Below are 14162 nucleotides of genomic sequence, written 5' to 3' on the forward strand. Positions count from 1 at the left end.
TTCCTTCCTTCCTTCCTTCTTTCCTTCCTTCCTTCCTTTCTTTCTTTCTTTCTTTCTTTCTTTCTTTCTTTCTTTCTTTCTACATTCCAGATTTTATTCCCCTCCCGGTTCCACATACCATAGCTACCCCGCTCCTTTGTCTCCATGGGGATATCCCCACACCAACCACCTCAGCAAAACTCTAAACTTCCTGGGGCCTCCAGTCCTTTGGAGTTAAGAGCATCTTCTATGACTGAACACCGACCCAGCAGTCCTCTGCTGTATATGTGTTGGGAGTCTCATAGCAGCTGGTATATTCTGCCTGGTTGGTGGTCCAGTGTTTGAGAGATCTAGGTGGTCCAGGTTAATGGAGTCTGCTGGTCCTCAAATAGGGTCACCCTCCTCCTCAGCTTCCTCGAGCTTTTCCCTAATTTAACCAGAGTCGTCAGTAGCTTCTGTCCATTGGTTGGGTGCAAATATCTGCATCTGAGTATTCCAGCTGCTTGTTGGGTCTCTCAGGTGGCAGTCATGATAGGTCTCTTTTTGTGAACACTCCATAGCCTCAGTAATAGTGTCAGGCCTCAGGGCTTCCCCTTCAGCTGGATCCCACTTTGAACCTGACACTGGACCTTCTTTTCCTTAGGCTCCTCTCCATTTCCATCCCTGCAGTACTTTCAGAGAGGAACAATTATGGGTCAGAGCTTTGACTGTGGGATAGCAACTCCATCCCTCACTGGACACTCTGACTTACTGCTGGAGGTGGACTCAACAAGTTTCCTCTCCCCACTGTAGGGCATTTCATCAGGCATTCCCCCCTTTGTATGCTGAAGATCTTTCACATCCCAGGTCTCTGGTGCATTCTGGAGGGTCCTCCCAACCTCCTGCCTTCCGAGGTTGCCTGTTCTGCTGGCCCTCACTGCTTACGTCATTTTCTTCCACCCAATATCAGATCATGTTCCCCTCTCCCTGCCTCCCTGTCCACTTTCCCTCACAGGTCCCTCCCTCACTCCCCATTGTGGTAGCTTTCTTCTCCCTCCCAAGTGGGTCAGCTTGTTGACCTTTGTGAGTTCTCTGGACTGTATCTTGGGTATTCTGTACTTTTTAAAGCTAATAATCACTATTAGTGCATGTCCTTTTGGGTCTGAGGATGATATATTTTAGTTCCATCCATTTGCCTGCAGAACTCAGGATGTGCTTGTTCTCAATAGCTAAGTAGTATTACATTGTGTAAATGAACCACATTTTCTGTATCCATTCTTTTGGCCTGGGATATCCGTGTTGTTTCCAGCTTCTGGCTATCACAAACAAGGCAGCTATGAACATGGTGGAAAAGGTGCCCGTGTGGCATGGTGGGGCATCTTTTGGGTATATTCCCAAGAGCAGTATTGCTGGGTCTTTAGATAGATCTATTTCTAATTTTCTGAGGAGTCTCCAGGTTGATTTTAGAGTGGATGTACCTTTCTGCAATCCCACCAGCAATAGAGGAGTGTTCCTTTTTCTCCACATCTTTGCCAACATGTGCTGTCACCTGAGGTTTTGATCTTAGCCATTCTGACTGGTGTAAGGTAGAATCAGGTTTGTTTTGATTTGCATTTCTCTGATCACTAGAGACTTTGAACATTTCTTTTGTGCTTCTCAGCCATTCAAGATTCCTGTACTATGAATCTCAGTTTAGTTTTATGCCCCATGTTTTGATTGGGTTGTCTGGGTTTTTTGGTGGTTAGCTTTTTGAGTTCTTCATATGTTTTGTATATTAGCCCTCTCTCAGATGTGGAGTTACTGAAGATTTTTTTCCCAATCTATAGATTGCCGATTTGTCTTATTGACTATGCCTCTTACTTTACAGAAGCTTTCCTGTTCCATGAGATTCCATTCTTGATCTTAGGGCATTAGCCATTGGAGCTCTGTTTAGGAAATGTCCCCCTTTGCCAATGAGTTCAAGGCTCTTTCCCACTTTCACTTCTATTAGATTGAGTATCTCTTCTATTAGATGACTTATCTGGTTTTCTCTTGAGGTCCTTCATCTACTTGGACTTGAGCCTTGTACAAGGTGACAAATACAGGTCTATTTTCATTTTTCTACCTAGAGACAGCCAGTTAGATCAGCACCATTTATTGAAGATCTTTTCTTTTTTCCATTGTATATTTTTGTCTTTTTTTTTTTTTGGTCAAAGTCTTATTTCTGGGTCTTCAATTCTATTCCACTGATTGACCTGTCTGTCTTTGTACCAATAACAGGCATTTTTTTTTTAAATCACTATTGCTCTGTAGTATAGCTCAAGGTCAGGGATGGTGATTCCACATGCCATTCTTTTATTGTTTTTTTCCTTTATTCTGAGTGTTTTGTCTTTACAGATTAATTTGAGAATTGTTTTTTCTGTGTTTTGAACAGTTGTGTTGGGATTTTGATGGGGATTACATTTAATCTGTAGATTTCTTTTGGTAGGATGGCCAATTTTAGTACGTTAGTCCTATCAATCCATGAGAATGGAGATCTCTAGATTTTCAGAGATCTTCTTTGATTTCTTTCTTGAGAGACTTGAAGTTGTTGTCATACAGAACATTCGTTCACTTGTTTGGCTAAAGTTACCCCAAGATATTTTATGTTATTTGTGGAGTTGTTTCCTTACTTTCTAATCCCATTTATCGTTTGTGTAAAGGAAAGCTACTGATTCATTTGAGTTAATTTTATATCTGTCCCCTTTGCTGAAGCTATTTATCAGCTGGAGAAGTTCTCTGTAGAATTTTGGGGTTCACTTATGTATACCATCATATAATTTGCAAATATTGATACCTTTATTTCTTCCTTTCAATTTGTATGCCCTTGATCTTTTTGTTGTCTTATTGTCCTAGCTAGCACTTCAAGTACTATATTGAATAGGTATGGGGAGAGTAGACATCCTTGTCCCCAATTATAGTGGGATTGCTTCATGTATCTCTTGATTTAATTTGATTTTGGAAGTTGGTTTGCAATAAATTGCTTTTATTATATTTAGATATGAGGATAAAGTCCTGATCTATCTAATACTTTTAACATGAAGGGGTGTTGTATTCTGTCAAATGCTTTTTCTGCATCTAAGGAGATGATCATGTGATTTTTTTCTTTAGTTTGTTTATATAGTGGATTACATTAGTAGATCTTCATAAATTCAAACAAACTTGCATCTCTGGAATGAAGCCTACTTTATCATGGTGAATGATGGTTTTGATGTGTTCTTGGATACAGTTTGCAAGGATTTTATTGAGTATTTTTCATCAATATTCATAAGCAAGATTGGTCTGAAGTTTTCTTTTTTGGTTGGGTTTTTGTGTCGTTTAGATATCAGACTAATTGTGGTTTCACAGAATAAATTGGGTGATGTATTTTCTGTTTCTGTTTGTGGAAGAGTTTGAGGAATATTGGTTTCAGGTTCTTTGAAGGTTTAGTAGAATTCTGAACTAACCCCTTCTGGCCCTGGGCATTTTTGGTTGGAAGATTTTTAATGACTTCTTTTTCCTTATAGGATATTGGCCTGTTTAGATAGTTGACTTGCTCTTGATTTAATTTTGGTAGGTAGTATCTGTCTAGAAAACCATGTATTTCATCTAGTTTTTCCAGTTTTGTTGAGAATAGGCTTTTGTATTAAAATCTGATGTTTTTTTTTTAATTTTCTCAGTTTCTGTTGTTATGTATCCCTTTTCAATTCTGATTCTGTGAATTTGTATATTGCTTCTGGGCCCTTAGTTAATTTGGCTAGAGGTTTATCCATCTTGTTGGTTCTCTCAAAGAACCAGCTTTTGGTTTTGTTGATTCTTTGTATTGTTCTCTTTGATTCTATTTGGTTGATTTCATCCCTGAGTTTGACTATTTCCTGCTTCTACCCCTCTTGGATGTGTTTGCTTCTTTTTGTTCTAGAGCTTTCAGATGTGCTGTTAAGTTGTTACTGTAAGATCTCTAGTTTCTTTATAAGGGCACTTAGTGTTATGAATTGTGCTCTTAGTACTACTTTCATTGTGTCCCAGAAACTTTGGTATGATGTGTTAACATTTAAATTCCACAAAGTCTTTAGTATCTTTCTTTCTTTCTTCCTTGATCAAGCTATCACTGAGTAGAGTTTTGTTTAAATTGCATGTGCATGTGGGCTTTCTGTTGTTTTTGTTGTTATTGAAGACCAGCCTTAGTACATGGTGATCTGATAGGATGCATGGGAAAATTTCAATCTCCTTGTATCTGTTGAGGCCTGTTTTGTGACCAATTATATGCTCAATTTTGGAGAAAGTACATCGAGGTACTGAGAAGAAGCTGTATTCTTTTGTTTTAAGAAGAAATGTTCTGTAGATACCTGTTAAATCCACGTGGTTCATAATGTCTACCAGTTTCACTCTGTCTCTCTGTAGTTTCTGCTTCAATGACTTGTCCACTGGTGAGAGTGGGGTGTTGAAGTCTCCCACTATTATTGTGTATGGTTCAATATGTTTTTTGAGCTTTAGTAAAGTTTCTTTTATGAATGTGTGTGCCCTTGAATTTGAGGCATAGACATTCAGAATTGAGACTTTATCTTGGTCGATTTTCCCTTTGATGAATATGAATTGTCCTTCATCCTGCTTGATAGCTTTTGGTTGAAAGTCTATTTTATTGGGTATTAGGATGGCAACACTAGCTTCTTTCTTGGTAACATTAGATTGGAAGACCGTTTACCATCCTTTTATTCTGAGATAATATTTTTCTTTGTTATTGAGGTGTGTTTCTTGTATGCAGGAAATGCTGGATCTTTTTTATATCCTGTCTGTTAGCTTATGTTTTTTTTTTATAAGTGAGTTTAGTTCATTGATATTGAGAGATATTAAAGACAGTTGAATGTTGGTTCTGGTTATATTTGTTTTTGTAAGTGGCTTTATGTGCTTGTGATTCTCTCCTTTAACCTTGTTGTATGATGCTTAATATCTTGTCTTTTCTTTGATGGCGGTACCTTCTTTGTGTTGGAGTTTTCCTTCTAAGCTCCTTTGAATTTGGTTTTGCATCTAAGTTAAATTAGTTACATTTTCTTTTGAAATACAGTAAAATATGAGGAACTATGGAAACAAAGATATTTATATTTTAAAGACTCATCTTTTCAAAGAAAAATGAATTTTAAGAAAATGAAACTTCTAACAAAAAATCATTGTTAGTAGATATGTTAACACATTAAAAGATATAATATCTACCAATAAGACCAGTTTTCATCATGTCTTCCTCTGATAAAGCTAAATTTACTAGTAGTCATATGCTGGCATGGACTCTGGTCACAAATGTTTATCTATATGAACTGTCATTTTTCAGTTGCATGTAAGTTTAAGATCATATGCCTTATTCATAGAGTAAGAAGATACAAATAATTTTATAGGTAAATATTTTATTTCTAAAATAGCCCAGGTGAGAGAGAGAGAGAGAGAGAGAGAGAGAGAGAGAGAGAGAGAGTGTGTGTGTGTGTGTGTGTGTGTGTATTTAGTAATTTTCCAGATATTTAGAATAAATAGGATATTTGTTGATATTTCCGTAGTTCTGTGGGACATTTTTTATTGGAATTGGTTCAGGAGATGATGGAGAACCTCACGTTCTGTGATTTGGACACAAGGTGCAAAACAGGGAAGCCCATATTATGGACTAATTCAAGTCAAACTCTGGAGAACTAGAGGTTGTAACCCTCAGACTGAATCTAGGGACCCACAAATTTTGTAGGAATATTGATCTGTATTATGGTATCCAAAGGCCCTAGACACAATTATATATTAGTGGTAGAAGATAGGTATTCCAAGTCAAGAAGAGCAAAGCAGAATTTGCCTTTCCCTTTCCTCTTTATATTATAACAGCTCTTAACAGATTTAGTAATATACTTAATTCTATACTAAATGTATTCTAAAAACATTCCCACAGACACACTTATTAATAAACACTATTTTTAGGTATGTGTTTATTATTTGTTCTCATTAAAATGACATAAATTAGCTGCAATTTATGGATATTAAGAAAATATTTTCCTATGATAATATTCAAGGCTTCCATGAGTGTTGGTTAACTGAATATTAATTGGTGAATATCATTTAACTCAGACACTAAACATAATTTATTAGTGGTAACATGTGTGTGCCTATATCTGTGTTTAATAAAACAGATAAACATCTAAAGACAATGTGAGGTAGCAGTGAACTTCAATTTGTAAACATAACCTAGAACAGAGTTTTATTCACTCTTTTGATTGTTTGTCAAACAATTACACCTCTGAAAGTTTGGTGAGTAACAATAAAGTTTACTTAGGGAAGACTACAAATGTGAGAGCCCCAGCATCTCCCGCATAGAAAAGTTCTTTGGAAATAATTCTCATGAAAAGCAGAACCAAATACACACATACTTTCTTTTACCATTTCTTCTTCATTTCCATAGAATAAGATTATTTTCTGTTCATAATGTGATAATATTTTTCATTTTTAATCTTATGAACCCTGCATAATTAATTATCTACTCCCACTTGGATAGTTAGACTTATTTTTTTTCACTATAATCTTCCATGATTTCATGCAAAAATATATTCTTTTTCAAAGGAAAAATAGCATCTTTTGTCATCTGGGTGTGATGCTCATTCCCCCCCACACACACATATACCCACAAATACACATCTGAAAAAAATATATGTGATATCATTCATACATACATGCATACATACATACATACATACATACATACATACATACATTCTTAAATGCCTCTTTACCCTCCTATTTCTCTCAGTCAATAACCCTTTCCTATTCCTGGTGAAGGAGTTATAGGTATGTCCTTACTTATCAACTTCCTCAGGTGTCTAATATTCACAGACAATTGAAATCTCTTGAATATCAACCTGAACAATTCACTAATTAGCTGAGACCTACTGGATACTTATTCTTCGAACAGAATTAATTAGTAGACCTCAATTAGTAGATTCTCAATTAACACATTTCCAGTGGCCCTATCTTCATTTTCCTTTTTACTTATTGAGACACAGCTATTATATAGGATCTTATTCCTTACCTACTTTTTATTTTTTCAGTCCTGTTTCTTTTACAGTTGCTATACGTTTTCATTTTCCTCATCACAAACACAATTATGACTGGGGTCAGGCAACTGGTGCTTGAAACTTGATGCTATCACTGATGCATTATCATGAAGATCAAAAACTCAACCTAGGATGAGGACTACTCTTTCTGCAGTTATAAGAACAAACTTTTAGAATGTTCTTAAACACTGTAATGATTTAGTAAAGTTGCATGTACAGGGTCTCTTGCAGATTCATGATTTCACTACCTCTGGATAATTGATTAGATTTCCAATACCAAAAATGATGGCTATCTTGTTAAGTATGCCTTACATCTCATTGGATAGCAATTGGTCACTGTCAAGGTGTGCATGGCACCACTACACCTTCAGCATCATCATAACATGCTAGTACTGTGATTCATATGCATTCTATATGGTCAAGAATGGCATTTGCTTCATTCCTTTGTAAGCTAGCATTCTCAAGTTATGGTGCTCGAGTTATGAAAACAACCAGTCCTATATGTTACATTTACAAATATACCCAGCACAGAAAGCTGAACAAATATTCAGGAAGAGGGGACAGTCTTATTGTAAGAACCAGAGGATCAGGGGATTTGTTGTGGTATTACATATAATTTTATGTTAGAAGCTACACCCAAAAAAGATCACCAAAATGACTGCCTAACATGAGTTGAACAAGGACAGCAGCAAACATGATAGTGTAGATAGACCAAAACATTTGTGTCCTCAACATTACACAAAGATATACAGGCTTGAAATCAAGGACAGATGAGAATGGGAGAAATATCCTTCCTAAGGGAAGAGCACACCAATCAGTTATCGAACACCAAATGATCAGCCCTGAAAACAAACATACAACTAACATTGTTCAGACTGAGGACATTGTATTTATGTATTTAGAAATGTATATGTTTAAAATACATGTCTATTTAACAATTAGTGGAAGGGGGGATGTGAACATTACAGAGAGTAAAGAAATTTTAAGGAAAAAATTGAATATGGAAAGGAAGTGAGAAAGTACATAATTATATTATCAAACTAAACAAAACAAAAATAATAAAAAGCTTCAACATTGTATTATATTTATTGGTTATGTGAAAGTAATGATTGGCAGAGCAAAACAACAGAGAACAACATATAGGAGTGAAATTTCCCCTTCACATATGAGGATTCAGGACTCAGAACATCAGGCTTGGCAGCAAGTACCACTACTTACCAAGTCATCCCACTGGCCCAGGAATTAAATGGTAAAAGTCAACAATTAGTCCATTGACTTCACAGAGCTGGAATAAGGATCAAACCAATCTGTGCATAGCATTTGGAGAATGAAAGGAATTTATGAGGAATAAATGTTAGATACCACCTTTGTCATTATTTCTAGAACCTCATATTCTCATGAGTATTCCATCTTGGTTTATCTTAACAGACCTGTTAGTGGAAATGTTCTCTACAGTGCCCATAATCCACACAAGGGTCTGGTTTTGAACTGTGCTTATTGTGAATAAGGATGTAGATTTTTAATATTACTTGATTTCAAATACTATGATTTAAGAAAAACATTTGTAAAGCCAGGATCTATTTTTTTGACAGCACAGCTCTAGATTTTTTTGAAAATTTCAAACATATCTGAAAGCATGCTTTCTTTCTGTTGAAAACCATGCTTCTTTTCTGAATCCCTTCTTTTTCTTAATGGCATCACCATCCACCACAACAGAATGTTCAGATGCTATGTGATATATTAGGATTCATTCTGAAATGAAAGGATCATGACCTTTGAATCAAACACACCTGGCTTCAAACAGGGCATCTCCACTTCCTTGCCATTTGACCTTGGGCAAATTAAATAACCTGTGAGCTTCATTTTTTTCATTTGTAAAATAGAAATATATATGTGTATCACACAGGGCTATTACAAGGACTAAATGGCATAGCATATGTAAAACACCTGGCATAGTTGTGGCCATTCAAAGCATACATACTTCATAAATATACATTGCCTCTTACTTTCTTCTCCTGCAAATGGAGGAACAGATCCAATTGATCTGCAGCTGGGATATTTTCGAGTCTTTCCTTTCTTTCTAATCCTGTTGAATAAATGCCTATTAATCTTCTCATCAAAATTTCCACTGTACAGCCTCTTAATCAATACCCCCTCCCCCGGTTCTATTTGAGGAACCTTTCATTTCCAATCCATTCTCTAAATTTCCACAAGTAGTTTTCCAAAACTGGTTCAATATTTCATTAACTATTGGTTCATCTCTCGGCCGCCCATGGACATAATGCTGTATAGCCACAGTGTATTTTTTTTACATGTGTAGTATCATGAATGACATTATCATACAAATTCAGTGAGTTGTGGGCTTTTGGGTCCACAAACATATTTATAAGATGTATAATTAAGATTCATACTTGCCTGAATCATATTTTAAAATATGGTACTAAATAACTACCTATTATAACATTGATGTGTGTTTAAGGTTGTATTGAATGATGTATTCTTGAAAAATATTCTAACTTTTTGCAGGATGGATATACACCAAAAGGAGAAAATTTGGGATGTAAGTTCTAAACTTATCACAATATTTTTTCCCAGTTCTGAAAATCAAATTCCAGCTTTATGGATACTGTCACTGAACTATATCCAAGGGCATTATATATTTTGTACATTTTGATCATATCTAATATCTGGGAAATTTCTAAATAAAAACATTTCTGAGTGTTGATAATATAATAATAAACAGAAATATTCACTAAAAGTGTAGATAAACTAAAACATTTTATGCATAAGTACATATATTTATTTATATGTAAGGATTATTTCCATTTTATTACTCTCAAGTATAGAATATTGTAAAATATATGTATGTGTATTCTTCTTATGGTCATTATATCTGTTTGCCTCCTGCCCCTCCCCCATTTTCTTCTCTTTTTCATAATCCTCTTACTCATTTTCTCAGCTTTTTCTCCTCTCCTCTCCTCTTCTCTCTCTCCTCTCCTCTTCTCTTCTCTTCTCTTCTCTTCTCTCTCTCTCTCTCTCTCTCTCTCTCTCTCTCTCTCTCTCTCTCTCTCTCTCTCCCCCCCCACACACACACATATAAATATTTCTTCCCCCTGAATTCTTGAGCTGGTATCCCATAGTTTTAGTTACCCTTAGTACACTGTCATCCACGCTTTTACTAAGATGGCCTATTATGCCCTGTTTAAAATATCCAATCTTTTTTCTAGGCTGAATTCTTCAAGTGTTTTTTATCCCTCCAAATAAAAGTCCAACTCTCAGGAGAAAGCATAGAAAAGGGAGACTATTTGAGAGAAGTGAGGGAGAGAGAGGAAAGTTGAGAGTCAGCCATTTCAGTTCAGTTCAATTCAGTTTAGTTCAGTTCAGTTTAGCTCAGTTCAATTGGGAATCAGTGCATTGCGTGCAGTGTATTGGTGCTGATTTCCTTTATGAACTCATGTAGTTCAGTTCAGGTCAGCAGTTGAAGACTGGATAAGGAGCCTGAAAATGAGGAAAAAATGCCAGAGATAATTTGAGGTCAAGCAGAGAAATTCAGTGAGAAGCTGAAAAAAGCCATACTGAATCAGTTGGCTTGGAGAGGAATTTTGAGGCAGAACAACTGAGTTGAACCAGCTAGCCAGAAAGAGCTAGAAAGGGGGGCAAGCTTATTCAGTAGTAAGCCTCCAAGAGGACAACTACATCAGGCAAATAAAAGTCACTTCTATACTAGTGAACCAATGAGTTTTTTCTTTAATTCTACTTTTTTCTTCATTAATTAATTTATTTATTTGCGTCCTAATCACAGCACCCTCCCATATTGTATGAGTTTCGCATTGCTTTATTATTTAAAACCATTTTATCTAGAAATCCACCCTGGTACCTCAAGTCACTGCAGGACTAATTACATCCTCTCCCACTGAAGGCACACAAAGCTCAGTTAGGGTAGCAGGATCCACGGTCAGGCCATAGAGTCAGAGTTAGCTCATGCACTAGTTGTTGTGGTACCCACATATAGACCAAGCTGCCACGCTGCCCATCTGCTACATATGTGCCAGGTTAGGGGAGTGTTGCTAGGTCCAGCCTTACTATACGCTTTGGTTGGTGGTTCAGGCTCTGAAGCGTCCAATGGTTGAGGTTAGCTGACTGCTCGTCTTCTTACGGAATCTCTCCTCCTGGATCCTCAGTCCCTCCCTTAACTGTTCCCAGAGACTCCTCACGATCCTTCTTATGTTTGGCCGTGGGTCTCTGGATCTGTTTTGCTGGGTGGTGCCTTTGCTATCAAAACCTGATAGGCTTATAAAAATGTTAAGCAAGCTTTTCAAATTTTTATCTTCTGGAGAAGAGTTTCCATGAGATTAAAAATATATATTGAATTCATTGGTAAATTATTCCTGAGAATAGTATTCTTCTTGGAAGTTAGTTTTACATTATGGTTTACAAATACATGTTAAACTATTAAGTAATTATGTTTTACAAAAGTGTTTTAGAAAATATCTCTGTTTCACCTAAGTTGTATTTTCGAACATACAATTATTCATGATATCTGCTAATTAATTTCTATCCTTATTTAAAGAGTTGCTTACTCAACTAGCATTGAGTATGAAATAATAATTTCATGATTATCACTTGGTGATTTTGGAACTATGGAAACAATAGTACAATAGATTTGGTCAATTTTCTTTCTGTAATAAAACCGAATATATTCTCTGCTAGGTACTGATGATTTAAAATATATGTAACTGGAGTAATAACTTCATCAAACTAATTAAGTGTAATTCTCTCACATATTTATTTTTTGTGATTAAGACACTATGGAAATCTATTATTTGATTATAAATTCCATCTGCAATGATGTATGATAGATGTTTCCTATATTTTCTTCCAATATAACTTGAAGTTTTTTTATCTATTGCCTATCTATCTATCTACCTATCTACCTACCTACTTACCTATCTTATTTATTTATTTATTCATTCCCTTTACATCATGATTATGCTCACCAATCCCTCCTCTCCACCCAGTCCCACCCCTACAAATCCTTATCCCCAATATTCACTCTAGAAGGGAAACCTCTTCTTGGATACTACCCTACCCTAGGACAACCAGCCAATGTCTCATAATTTGCCTGTGGTGACTACCATTTTACTCTCTGTTTCAGTGTTTTGTTTTTGTGTTCTTTTTTAAGATTCTATTCTAAATGAAGCAGTAAATTAGTCATTGTAGCCTAAATCATTTAGTTTAGCAGTTTTCTTTCTTCACTTTTCCCGTGTGTGTCTGTATGTATGTGGGTGTATATAATATAATATATAACATGTATATTATACATAAATACTACATTCTCTTCACAATTTGCTCATTTTCTTGTTCTTGGGAACAATGCTGCCATGAGCATGGGTACATATATCTCCTCCAGACAGTGATTACTGAACCCCCTGGTCATATTACTAATTTTTCACGAACCTCTTAACAAACATACTGATTTTCATTTTTAACTGCTTATTCTAGATTGCCTGAGCCAACATAATAAATCCCCTTGGAATAAATATTCCTTCTCTTGCTTTCAATCCTCTCGAGAATGATGACTACTAAATCCCCCAAAGCTTCCTGTTTTAAACCTTGTTTTCCAGCACGTGCAGCTTTTCAGAAATAACCTGGGTCATTATGGATATGGCTTTGTCAAAGGATTAACTCACTGAAATGATCATAGTTTGTTAGTGTTATTGAGGCATATAACCTGGTTGGGGAGTTGGCCAATGTGTGCATGTCTTTGAAGAATATCTTTTCTATGATACTTCTGTCTTTGTTATCTGACCTCCATGAATTGAAAATATCTATTGGCCTCTCATCATTTTGGCAGAGATAGCATTCTGACTCATCACATTCACACAGCAGCAAAGTTAGCTGGTAGCATTGAAATGACACCTCTGACAGTGTAAACTTACCAAGCTTTTTAAAGTTGTTTTCACAGGTATTTCTTGCAGTACCCAAAGGTCTGGCCTGCAGAATAGGCTTGAGTATGCTCAATTACTGTCACTGTAGAATTGTTTGACATAGCTCTGGGCAAGTACAAGAGTTATTTTGGAAACATTTAAGTTTTAAGATCCTGTATTCCTTCCTCCTTTCCCCTTTGAGAGTTCTTATGAGGATTCTCTTCTCAGAATAGGTGATATTTTTTAAAGTACAATATAACTACTTGGGGCCATCATTCCACACAAGTCATCATTTTGCCTGTAATAGAAGGAATAAATGCACAAGGTTGATACAGGACTGCCCAAAGTGCCACTATTCTTATGAGTTCAGATATGCTGGCCTGAAAAAGATCATTACAAGAGAGCTTCTGTGATTGTTTTTGTCCCCTCATAGAAGAGGTGTAGAAAGGGTCATATTCAGCCACTTTTCCAGCCAGTAGTATCCAATTCTGTTCTAATTACATGTGGCCTCAGTGAGGAACCCAGGTATATATATATATATATATATATATATATATATATATATATATATATATATATATATATGATTGGAGTGACTAAAGATGGGATTACCTCTGCATGGTGCATGTAAGCAATCAAACTTCACTCAGAGTGCCAACACAGCTTACTTTGACATTACCATTGATGGTGGGATCCACTTCTTTCACATCTTCAACAGTATCAAATTAAATATCATTTTAATGTATTTTGTTTTATGTTCTAAAATTATGATTTTCCTTTTCAATTCCAAAATAAGCAATGATATGAAAAGTTTTCCATGAATTTGCAATATATTTGGTCCTTTCCCATGATGAAAAGCAAATATTGAAATATTTTCCCTTTATTGGCTTTGCATATTTAATAAACATATAAATTTTATGAAGCATGGATGATATGAAAAGATCTGCTAATCTGGGTCTTCTCTTTCGTCTGACAAACAATGTTTCCTAAAGAGAAGAAACTCACAATTTTGAATTCAAATTTTTCATTTTATGCATTCAATTTTGACACCATATTAGAGATAACAAAGCCAAGATCATGAAAATTGTTTCTCCTATAATTTCTTTTTAATGCATAATTATTACAAAATTAGGGTTTGCTAAAGATTGCTCATTTTATTTCTTTTATGATTTCTCACACTCTTTAAATTGTTAAGGGGCTGCCCATG

The sequence above is a fragment of the Rattus rattus genome, chromosome 3 (assembly GCF_011064425.1).
Source record: "Rattus rattus isolate New Zealand chromosome 3, Rrattus_CSIRO_v1, whole genome shotgun sequence".
NCBI lineage: Eukaryota > Metazoa > Chordata > Mammalia > Rodentia > Muridae > Rattus > Rattus rattus.